Consider the following 12,471-nt stretch of genomic DNA (forward strand, 5'->3'; position numbering starts at 1 on the left):
ATTGTGCTGCCAATATATTTAACTTACCTGTGAGCTCAATTGCCATAACAATAGTGTGAATTACCTGTATCTGTAGCATTTATTGATGGTTGCTTTCCTAAACTGTAGGTGTCATCTGCTTTTCTAAATTCCTGGTTGTTTTATTAATTCCTGCTGCTGTAGAAAGATGATCACCCTCTATCCCATTGCTTGCTTCTGGTATATACACCATTGAAGAACACCATAACCACAGTCCCTGTTCCTGCCGTCAGCTGCTGTCTCTTTCTGAGGGACAAAGAGTGGGATGCCTACATTCATTTATTCTGTTTATGGATTAATTTCAGAAAACTCTGCTTCTATGTGTTAGGAATCTACAAAAGATACAGGGAGACATAGGAGAGATAATGCAAAGCATCTGAGAGGTACGAAAGAAAATATTCTACCAAGTGACCATTAAAATGGTGGGATCATACGTAGTACTTCATGATTGTATTTAAGCCTAGAAGAATGGAATGTACATACAATTTGTTTGGCCCTGTGGACATCTTCTAAAGCAAACCTGCCTACTGTTATAGAATAGGAACCCCTGGAAGCTTGCTTTGCTTCTTTTAGATCTGAATGCCAGTGCAAATCTGTTCAGTTCAGTCCCAGGTTCAGTGGCAACGTTTAATGTATGCCTTAGTTATCTTAGCATTTTCCCCCTTCTGCTCAAATTAAAGGAGCAAGAGGGGGAATATGCTATTCTGCTAATAATCCTTAAAAATACGGTGTTTAAATACGAAAATTTATTCATGGATATGTATAATAAATACATCTAGTCAAAATCTTCATAAAAGACCATTATTGAGTAAATTCTCTTGTTTATTTGAAAAGGAAGATGTATCTATTTGCTCAAAGCTTTGGAACATGTAAGCTGTGACTATGGAATATTATATTCGAAAAGGAGACGTCAGAGAATGTCTTAAGTCAAAATGGGGTATATGCAGGGCTCACTCGTTAGCCCCTTGGGTAGGTGGTTAGCACATTAACCAGACTGCTGTCATGCCTGGAAAATCACAAGGCAGTTGGAGCCGTGATACTTGTTAATTTAACAAACAGAACCCTAGCCGGCCTGCGCCCATATCATTATATTTAAAAATAAATAAATAAAGTCTGTCAACACAAATTCTTTTCAAAACATTGCAGCATATGGTATGTGATTACCCGTATTGTCAAACACAATAAAGTGGAATTTGACATGATGGAATAATGTAATATTTTAGAAGTTTTAGTTACGGAGCTGCAAGAGACCTGACAGCAGTAATTCTCCATGGCCTGCATGGTACTACACATGCACAGCAAAGCCTGTCATTGCGGACTAGTTGCCACAGAATCTGCTACGGAGAAGAAAAATCTGAAATGATTGTGTACATATGTATTATATGATATTTTACATTGAAATGGCAGGATACAAACTCCAATCAAGGGTGCACTCACAGGCGTTAATTTAAAGGTGACTATGCCATAAAGATGGTTCCATACTGAAGTGCCAGGCAATTCTACTGTGAAAGAGAGGAAACGGCAAACCAATGATTCGTTAGTTTTCATTACTTGTTATCAGCATCATTTATTACATTAAAGCAGGGGTGTCTCCCAAATGTATACTCTCTAACAAATATAATAGATGAGAACTCTCAGATATTACTAAGTAACATATAGATACAGAGAAAGCAAAAAATAAAATAAAAAATTTGCTACAAACTGGGAAAAATGTATTCTTAACCATAGAATGGCAGTCAGATGTCTATTTAGATAAATAAGCTGTTATCCCACATTAAAACAAATAAAAATCTATCCCTGGATATGGATAAGGATTATAAACAGACAAAATGTTGGGAACTACTTGGGAAATAAACACTGATATTTTCTTTTAAAGACCCATACGTTCTCTATTCTATTATTTATTGTTAGTGAGTGTGGGGCTCCATCTAAGCTATAATTTATTGTTAGAATGTTTACTCTGTAAATTTTTTAGGGATTATAAAATAGAAGTGCTACGAATCACATGGTGTGGGTGTGTCATAGTTTTTTTTTTTGTTTTTTTTTTTAAAGGAACATTCCCAGGCACCATTACAATTTAAATGCAGATACATTTTTTGGTGCCAATTTGTACTTAACATTGGCTTTCCACCAACGGTTTAACTCCAAAGTCCAGAATCCAGCACCTGATCACTCTGCCTCCTGCCCTTCCACTGCTGCAAATCGTGAAAGATGAAGCCTCTGCCAGGTGTGCTGTTGATTGGTTGAGAGTGTCAGAAGATGCTCTAACCCAATCAGTAGTTCCCCTTCACAAAACGATTTGAGAAACATAAATATTCTTGTCAGTGGAAGGATGGCGGGTAGAGCACTTGGGCACGGGATACTGAAATTTAGGCTTAAACTCTTCATGAACGGTTTAACCTCTAAATGTATGATTATGCCAGGGACCTTCTGGCACCATAACAACTTAATTACAATGAAGTTGTTATGGTGCCCCGAATATTTTATTAACAATTTGCAGAGTTTTGCAAAAATCTTATTTTTACTCTGTCTAAGTTTACTGAGTGTAAATTTTTTTCTTAAACAATTGCAGCATTAAATGTTACAAATTGAAGCAGTCGAAATACTGTCTGAATGCTGTGTATCTGTGGCTGACTGACCTTCTGAGGAATATTCGGATTTAGTTACATAATAACTGGTGCACTAAATTGGCTATTACTAATCTATGTGTGTTGGTATCCACTTAAAGTCCATTAAAAAAAATGCGTAAACCTAGAATATTTTCTAGATAAATTTAAAAAAGATAAAACCATGTAGCAGGCACACCGTTGTCCTATATATTTAGTCCCCTCGGCATGCTTGTGGCTGCAGCATAATACAGATCTGGTTCTCACTATTTCATTCAAAATGCCCAGGTGGTGTATGCAGCTTAACATTTTTCCAATGCTTCTTCAATCCTGCTGCTGGAAAATGAAAGCATTAGGATGCAAAAGTCTTGAGGTCTGCTATGAGATGAAGCTGTGGCTAAAATCTAAAAAGCTTGGATTACATGATTTGGTAATTCAGACCTTAATCCACGGATAGTCAGTTTTGCTTTGCTTTCCCTTTACTGAAGTGAAATAGTATTGAGGAAAAGTAAACAGCTCAAGTACCATCAGAAAGGTCATCTCTTTCTTTCTGACTTTTGTAGACAATCACACTCCCGTAATGGTCTGTTCCTTTTCAGTTCTATATGACTCTTGATCTTAAACGTTTCTGCTCTTAGAGGGTTTTTTTTTTAACTGAACCAAGAGCCTAGAAGTCAAAATCATTAAATGGAAGCAACCGAGCTAAAATGAAAGCTGTAACATTTTAGAAAAAGTGTTAATAGTGTTTCAGAACTTTTTTTTTTTTTTTTTTAAGTGAGCAGGGGAAACTAAAGGGTGTCACTCTCTTCACTTCCTGCCAGGTCTTATTTCCAGTGCAGAAAGTTAACACACAACCAAAATATTTTTGGGGGCATTCTTTTTATTACTCTGTCTTTTCTTTCTGTATGTTATCACATTAATGTAACTTTAAAGTACCATACACCTGCATATCTGAAAATGATCAGAAAAACCCTATGTATAAAATCATGCTGCATTTTAGCTGTATGTTCCCTTTAAGTCATAGTCTACATGTTTTTGTGCAGTGTACACAAGCAGTGTACAAACAAGTTCTACAGTCACACAATCACTACGATTGACAGATGGTTTTGCCTTAATCCTCATGTTTACCAGACAGACCGCCTTTGTTACCCGATGTTGCGAAGACTTAGGGATGTTCTTCATAAGTTCATTTTTAGCCAAGCTTGTACTTTTGTGAAGTTTCAGGGCATTTAAATCCATGTGCAAGTCCTTCAGTAGTGCTCGGCATATGGGCAGCTCCGATCAGCTTCTTGTACAACAGGCAGGTCGTCTACGGCACTATTTGTGCCATGGACTTGCTGGCCCTGCCATCGTCCTCTCTTCCTGTTAGTTGACCTGCCAAAGTTGGAACGTCTGAGAAACCGTGTAGAGATTATTATTTTCATTTGGAGACCTGTTTAAGAACACATATCTTGTTCACATACTGCACACTATTTGGTCCTATGCAGGTTCATAGTTAGTAGAATAGGTAACACTCACAGAACATCCTTTTCTAAGTAAGGCTTTTATCATTGGAAGTGCCCAAACATAAATGTCACAAAAAGTCATTCAGCCAAGCTTGGTTTAAATAATATGTAGAAAGTGCCCCCATAGTGTATAGCTTTTTTTACAGTGTTTGGGTAATAGGTACAAGAAATATCAACAAGCCAGCTTTGTCAGACTTCAACAAGGGGTACTGAGGGTCCTGATCTCACACACATTTACTTAAACACGGTAACTTTCCTCCCATAAACACAGTACTGAACATGCATGCAATACAGGAGTAAACTAACTGCTACACTTTGCCTGACTTTCCCAGCAAAGCATGTAAATTAAAAAAAAATATATATGTGTGCAAGAATTTTTCCTCTTTTTCTTTTTATATATATATATATATATATTGGTATTGAGCTTACTTTACTTTGAAATTGCTCTAGACCAAGTTCCACCACTCTTATGATGGCAGCGGCCTAATGTAGAATTAGGGTTACAACTGAATTTAAAGTCGCTGCTAAAGTTCACATGAAGTAGTCCCAGAATAGTACTCAGAAGGAAACAAAACACCAGACAAAGTTGATTTTTTTTTTCCGTTTGAGGTTTTTTTCTGTGTTTTCTTTTTTACTTTTCTTAATTTTTTTGAGTGGTGGAAAGCGTTCACTTTTTCTTTCCACAGGTATGTACCCGCTCTTTAAAGGAAGTTGATGTTAGGCAGTTAGCATGAGTTATGCACCTCTGAGATATATTTTATCTCTCTTTAAGACAAGCTAGTCTCAGGTCCTATACATAGCTTATTAAGTAACTTTCACTCTGATTACGGGGGGGAGAAGGATGTGTGAAAAAACCTAGACCACATTGATTCACACCAATCTATTTGTGCTCTATACGAGAGCCGCACACAATTCCCAGTTGCTTCAGAAAAAAGCTTAACAGCAGAAAAAGAGATATGACCAGGCAAGTTGGGAAAATAAATTAAGCCCGTGTCAACTTTTCTTGTTTCTCCCTTCGTTATTAATGGATAGGATGGGGCTCATTTATCAAGAGGAAGAAAAATTAATTGACACGGGCTCTAATATTATTATGCTTGGCTTGTCTAGTCACATTTCTTCATTTTCTGAAAGGCATTTTATTACAGTTTACGAGAGCCAGCTGCTAAAGCATCCCTGTAAACAAGAAAGCAGGTGTATAAATAACACACCTCTGGAACAAAATTGTGCTGCTCTAGGCAAATAATTCCCCCTTTATCATATGTTTTGGAGGTTCTTGTCGAATACTATCTTATTATCAACAATGTATTGACTTAAATGTTCTATTCGTTTCCCAGGTTCTGTAAGAAAGTAAAATACAAGCCTCGTTCACATCAGAATTGATATTGTTTTAAAACACCTGAAAACATGACTTCTAGAATATATAGATCATCATTCCATAGTACCTCTGCCGATGCTGAACAAGTGATCTCTTGTTTCTTTGTTTTTTTCCTAAGCAATCTCGACATTTGTTTCTCATATAAGTCTCAGTAATTTTTTTCTCATCTTTTTTTTTTCCCTTTTTAAAGAAATTTGTATGTCTATTTCAAAGAGACAAGACCATGATGGACTAAGGCTCTTGTATATATTGTTTTGTGAAAATAGTGGTGTCCAAACCTTTCTATGCAGTTTATATGTTATCTAGAGAGGACAGTTGTTTTGTTTTTGTTTTTTTGTGTGTTGTTTTCTCAGGGAAACAAAACTCCTATTGACGGATATTGAAATCTTGGAGAGCTTCCCGTTTCTGAAATGCAAATCACTGCAAAGATATTCTGTTAAAGGATCACTATAGGGTCAGGAACAAAAACATGTATTCCTGACCCTATAGTGTTAATATCACCATCTAGCCCCCCTGGGCCCCTCATGCCTCCCTAAAAATAGCAAAATCTTACTTTTATTCAAGCCTGAAGCTGTAGCTCTGCATGCTGTTTGACTCAGAATAGTCAATAGTCAAAACCTGTCTGCTGACATCATCAGAAGTGGTGGCCTGATCCAATCACAATCCTTTCCTCGTAGGATTGGCTGAGACAGACAAAGAGGCAGATCAGGGGCAGAGCCAGCACAATTCAATCACAGCCCTGGCCAATCACCATCTCCTCATAGAGATGAATTGAATCAATGAATCTCTATGAGGAAAGTTCAGTGTCTGCATGCAGAGGGAGGAGATACTGAATGTGTGGATGCATTTTAGGCAGCCATGACCCAAGAAGGATCTCTAACAGCTATCTAAGGAGTGACCAGTGAAGTTATCACTAGGCTGTAATGTAAACACTGCATTTTCTCTGAAAAAGCCTGAAGGTAATGATTCTACTCACCAGAACAAATTCAATAAGTTGTAGTTGTTCTGGTGACTATAGTGTCCCTTTAAAGTTACCAGACTTTTTTTTCTTTGTGGCATGAAGGTTTTTATTGAGACCTCCCTTGTGAGCCTGAAAACAGACTAGACACCATAGGTATGGAAGATGGTGAAGAAAGTAACTCTTCAGCATGATATCTTTCCAATTGTACATACCTTACAAAATTTCAAATGGACAAAGAGGGACACTTTAATGTTAGGGGTGTGGCCAGGTTCAGGGCTGTTCTGAGACATTTTAGTGGGCTTACTAATAATTTATGAAATCAAAATGTAATTTAGAACATGAATTAGTATTTTTTTTTAGCTGTGGAGCTCTGGTATTCACACATCAACAATATAGAGCCCCTACAAAAGAGGAATATTAGGTTATAAAAAAGGGTAGGATATAAAAAAGGGACTGGGCCCAAAATAGAGACTGTCCCTCCTAAATAAGGACACTTGGGAGGTATACATTTTAGCTTGACCAGCATGCATATCCTGTACAGTTTGCAAACTATTGTGTATGGGCACTGATGGGGCCTTTTATTCATGTGGATTTCGCAAGTGTTATTCATTGCATTGGACAAGGGGCCCTATATCATGGAGCTGTGATGCAGTTGTAAGAAAACAGCACAACTTTGCCGATTACCACTTCTCAATAAGGCTTGGGCAAAGAGTTACACCGCAAGGAATTTTGTAACTAACTACCAGTTATAAGAAAATATATAGAAGAAATTTAGAATATTGTGGAAACTGAAATCAGGAAGCATGATGGTCTGAAGTGTCAAATATAACAAGGAATAAGTAGGAAGGTCAGCTCTGGTCCGAATGCCAGGGCAGGCACTAAAAGAAGAGGTTAGATATCGGAGATTCAATACAGAAGACTGTAAGATTGCAGGAATGGAGAGATAGGGCAAGGGTAACAGGTACAGGAACGGAATTCTGAGCTACCCACACAAAGGTTACAAAATGACTAAGCACCACATGGAGTGAGCTCTGGAGTTTTATAGACTTGTCAGGCAAGTGGCACAAATCGAGCACAATAAATGGCTGCTTCATGTAGTTGGTATCACTAGATAACACTGGACACACTGCCATTATTTCAACCCATGCTTTGCTTCCTGATGCTCAGTAGAGACCGGAATCATGAGGCCAAGAGGTTGCTGGGGTGAAAGTATGGGAAATGCTGGGCCACCATGATGACTGTATGGTTCTAGGATAAGACACTGCGATTTGAAAGCTTGTAATAGGGTTCAAAATATGCTGTGCCTGCCCAGGACAGCCCCAAACTATTTGGATAGACAGAAAAACCTTTATTATTGCCCTGTACTATAAAATAAATAGCCTATAAGTTTAGACAACAAAGTAATACAGAGTTGTGTGAAGGGGTAGAGAGCCTAAGAAATTCCAGACAGCAAGTGCTTATACAAGATTTAGTCAGTAGTGGCATGGTTTTTGAATGATGTTTTATTTTAACTTCTACCAAAAAGAAATATATTTTTATGTGTAGGGGTATGGTAAGGACGGAGTGTGCCATGATGTTGTGAAGGATTTAGCCTTCGGATGTCACAGACTGCTTTCCTGACAAATGACTGTCAAAAAAAAAAAAAAAATCAGACTGTATTTGCACACTCTGTCTCTTCTCTGTGTACAACAGCAGGTCACACAGTGCTTAATATCAACTGGCATTAAGTATGAAAAGCCCTAAAATGTTGCGAAAATAAGAAAAACCATAGGAGATCGGGTTCTCTGTCAATTACTTTGTGATTTCCCACGCAAGGTCTGCGTCTGAGGGCGGGTGATGCTTTCAGCCATCCCAGCAAATTGCTTTTGCACCTTCAGAACTACATGGAAATGAATAGCTTAAAATGACACCTATTTCAAGTGTTTTCTGACTCATAGGTTGGACTACTTATTTGAAATCACTGGTAATTAGGCATTTACAAGTGTATTTCTCAGATTCGCAGGCCGTATCTGTCCTTCTATGTATCATCCGTGTGATCTGACCATTAACAAGCAATTTTATACAAGAAACTAGTTTTGATGAGCTCAAATAGTTTGCATTTATATTTGGGAAGTCGATATTTTTTGGGGATCACTTATTTGACTTGAATCTGTCTTTAGAAATCTCTATATTTCTTTTTCTCTCTTGCTTTATTTGTTTAAGTATTGAGCAGTTGTTAGGAAAATTACAGTGTTGATTTTTGTATTATTTTTTTTTAAAGAGGGAATCGATATGCAGAGCTAAAGCTGCCTGCCAAAAGCCTTTTCCTTGTGGCTTTGTCTGGCAGATCCAGGGCCTGGTAGAGTAAATAGACCGCATAGCTGATGGTCAGGCAGCATGCATCAAACAGCCTTTAACTGGGCCAAATACATCTTCTGTTTGATGCAGCAACGAAGAGGGAGACGAGCGTTCACATCAGAAGCCTCAAACTTTAATAGCTTCTTAAAAGGCCTCAGGATGTCCTGATGAGGTATTAGAGGAAGTAATTCAGGAAGAAAGGGACAAATAACCATCTCCGGATGCTGGCTGACCCCTCAGGGTTGACCACATCAGGGCGTTCAAAGGCGGACGTGGACCTGAGTTGATTCAAAGAGTACTTTTTATTATTATACTGACTGCGTTCCTGTGAGTGCAAAGCCGTCTGCCCGTGTCTTTTGACCCTTATAAATATCAGACAAGTAAGCTCCCTGTTTTCTCTCCGGCAGTTCCTAACTGCTAAATGTGGGTGTTCATGTTCGCTGAACCCATTAACTTTCCTCGTTAGTCCGGAAAGTCAAGACAAGTGTTCTTACCCTGCACTCTGGTGTTTTGGTGAATTTTGCTGTCATTTGCAGATTCTTTATATTCCAAATATTGCTAAAATCCTTTAAAATACAGTATTTTGCCATTGCTGGCACTGTGCAGATTTAATTTCTCATACTGGCGGAAGCATTTATGGTAGTGTCAGTTGTTCACAGAAGATAATGAAGTGGAACCTTATAAAATCTAAAAGATTTTCCATAAATCCCACTATGTTGGATTATTAGAATGATAATGCATTTTACCATTGAACATCATTCCAGCCATATTCCATATGAATGCTTCTCATGCAGAATAATTCTGGCCTTTGCTAGGGTTTATGTAGTGTACAAAACAAAAGAGGGCAGTGTGGAAAATTATCCAAACAATATAGCAGGTCTGTTGAGTAATGCATTTTCTGTATTCTGTTAAGTAGATGTATCTATTTGATATAGTTCTAGCAATACTGTTCCTCTAAACCTACCAAAACTTAATTATCATAATCACAGTATTTCATTACTATCACAATAACAAGGTTAACAGAGAATTAACACTGACATATACCACTTGTACAACTTTATTTATATTTAAATGCCTAGATATACATAGCATTCTACTACACTATATACAACTTTGACTGCATTATTTTAAAGTAGAAACATAGTAGACACGGCACTTACCAAATAACCCAGGTGCTCTGAAACCACGGCTGGCCAGGCCTCCCTTCCAAGTTATGCAGAATAAATAACGGTTCAGGCACTCTGAGATAACAGAAATAGCAGCTTTTTGGGGGTAAAAGCAGAATGGGTCTTTATCAAGATTGGTAAAGACCTGGTTGGGTCGAAACGTTGCTGCTTTTGCCACAATAAAGTTGCTATTTCTGATATTCCAGAATGCCTGAAGCATTGTTTATTCTGCATTATATTTAAAAACACGGTATAAACATTTTAGGGTGTGCAATGCCAGAGTGACATTGTGTCTATATTGTGTACTTTCAGATCTCTGGTACTGAATAAAACTTTTAGCACCATAGCCCTCTAAAGCTCATTGACGAGTATAGAGGTGCTGACCAGCTTCACAAAATCTGCGGCTTGCCTAGCTACTTTGGCCTGAACTATTACCTGCTGCCCTGAACATAGACTCTGACATTGAAGTGTCTGCGTATAAAGGAAAAGCTGATAAAAAAATCACAGATATATTCAACTTTATGAGAAATGTAAAATGTTTTTTATTTAGATTGTATGAAAGGAGGTAGATAGTTAGGTAGGTTGCAGGTGTGTATGTGTGTGTATGCTTGCAGACCCTCTTTAAAAGTTTAGGTGATAAAACATTAATACATACGCGCCATCATTGGGAAAGGGGACCATGCAATTTGAGTCACAAAAGAGCGTCTTTTGGAAAGAACACCTTGAAGGATTGATGTGTATTTTCAGTTTAGTGTTATGTTCCTGAACCTTTATTTTGGTGACCTAAAATCCTTTAATGTCTCCACACACTATCATGAAATGCACAATGCTATTATTTAGCAAATATTTTTTTCCCGCTAGTTTACCATGGTATCATTACCACTAATGCCTGTCATTGCCTTGATTGCTAGTTATAATACGTTTTAAAAATGGTTTTGAATTATTCCCAAACCTACTCGCTTAAAGGAACAGCTGGGCACTGGTAACATAGGTAGCAAGGTAACATAAATATATTTGATTGGTTTTAGCCTCATGTTCATTCTCCTCTACATTCAAATCTCTTTAGACATTTGCTGCTTTCTGCTTCATATCACTACCCTCCTTTTTACAAAACGTCTTCCTGATTGGATGTTACACAGTGTAGTCTAGCCAATGCTGACATGCCTAAACCCCACAGCCAATCACTGTCCTGTATATAGCATTACAAAACTGTTCTAAGTATGTACTCAGAGTAGTTCTAATAAGCAAAAAACAGCATGAATATGAGGTCAAAAGCTATGAAATGCACGTATGTTATGTAGGTGCCTGCAGTATCCTTTAACTATTTTACTATGATACACTACTGCAGGGAGAGAGATGATTCACCCCAGGTATTCGCATAACAATGTGGAATGTAGCTTTGCACAGTTACTGTTACTGATGGCTTTGGCAATTTGCCCCTCCGAACAGAAAACAGTGGGTATTGTTGTAAATAAAATATCTACGGGATATTGTATTAAATAGAATAGACTTTCTGGGGTTGCAATTTACCTCTGACAAATTGTTGCATATTAAGCACCACTTTGTACAAATACCGTAAGTGACCATCTCCTTTTTTCCTTTTAAAAACTAAACCTGGCGTGGGTGGAATATTGACATGGCTAAAGTTTGTTAATTTGTATTTATTTAGTTTGCTAATAGCTGTATTAATAATCTTGTATACATGCTCTAAGCACCAGAATATGGTCGTTCAATGTCTTGTCGCTCTACATCAAGACACCAAGTGGTGCCCGTAGAGATGCATTGGGACAATGCACCTCTATAAGGAGATTCTGATGCTGATTGGTACAATGTGGCAATTGATGTGTGTGTACACTAGCCCACTCAATCATACTATATGGGGAAGTATTGGATTGGATGACATTTTCATTAGTGATCACAGCCAGGATAGGTGTGGTGACCACAGCGAGAGATAAAATTTAGGGAACACTGCACTATTTTATTTTTCCCTACATCTCAATAAGTATTTCAACTATTAGAAATACATGTTTGTATTTCTAATGCTAGATTGTTTGTTTATTTAGACATCTTATCTATCAATCATGCATCCCAATCCTCACGATTCTGGCAGAACAGTCCCAGTTTTGTTCCCTGGTGTTCTGTTTTTGGGCACACCATGGAAGTGTCCATAACAAGCATAACACAAGCATCATAAGGCTTACATGCATAATGTTCAGGGCACTAGGGTCCTTCATGGAGCACTGAAGCTGAGCTGACCTTAAAAGAGAAGCAGGCAGCCTGGCCCATCATTTCTACCCTCCGGCGTCCCGATTCTGTGGACACTGGAGTTGGGAGGTCTGATCAACCTCTTTCCTCCCCCTTTAACATGGAATCTTGTGTTCCATTACCCCTTCCTCTTAGATTATTTGAACAAAGCCTTCTTATCCTATTCTAGCTGTATGTCAATTACTTGTTATTAAATAACTCCTTTGTGTAATTATAAGGAACTGCAAAAAAAGCTGGT

The 12,471-nt window shown here is 37.9% G+C and overlaps 1 protein-coding gene across 8 annotated transcripts in view; it reads left to right on the forward strand.

Moving 5' to 3' along the window:
- Window positions 1–12,471, forward strand: part of MSI2 (musashi RNA binding protein 2) — a 547,507-nt gene that overhangs the window by 367,071 nt on the left and 167,965 nt on the right. The gene's annotated exons all lie outside the window — the stretch shown is intronic.

Source organism: Pelobates fuscus, chromosome 1 (genome assembly GCF_036172605.1).
Source record: "Pelobates fuscus isolate aPelFus1 chromosome 1, aPelFus1.pri, whole genome shotgun sequence".
NCBI classification, from domain to species: domain Eukaryota; kingdom Metazoa; phylum Chordata; class Amphibia; order Anura; family Pelobatidae; genus Pelobates; species Pelobates fuscus.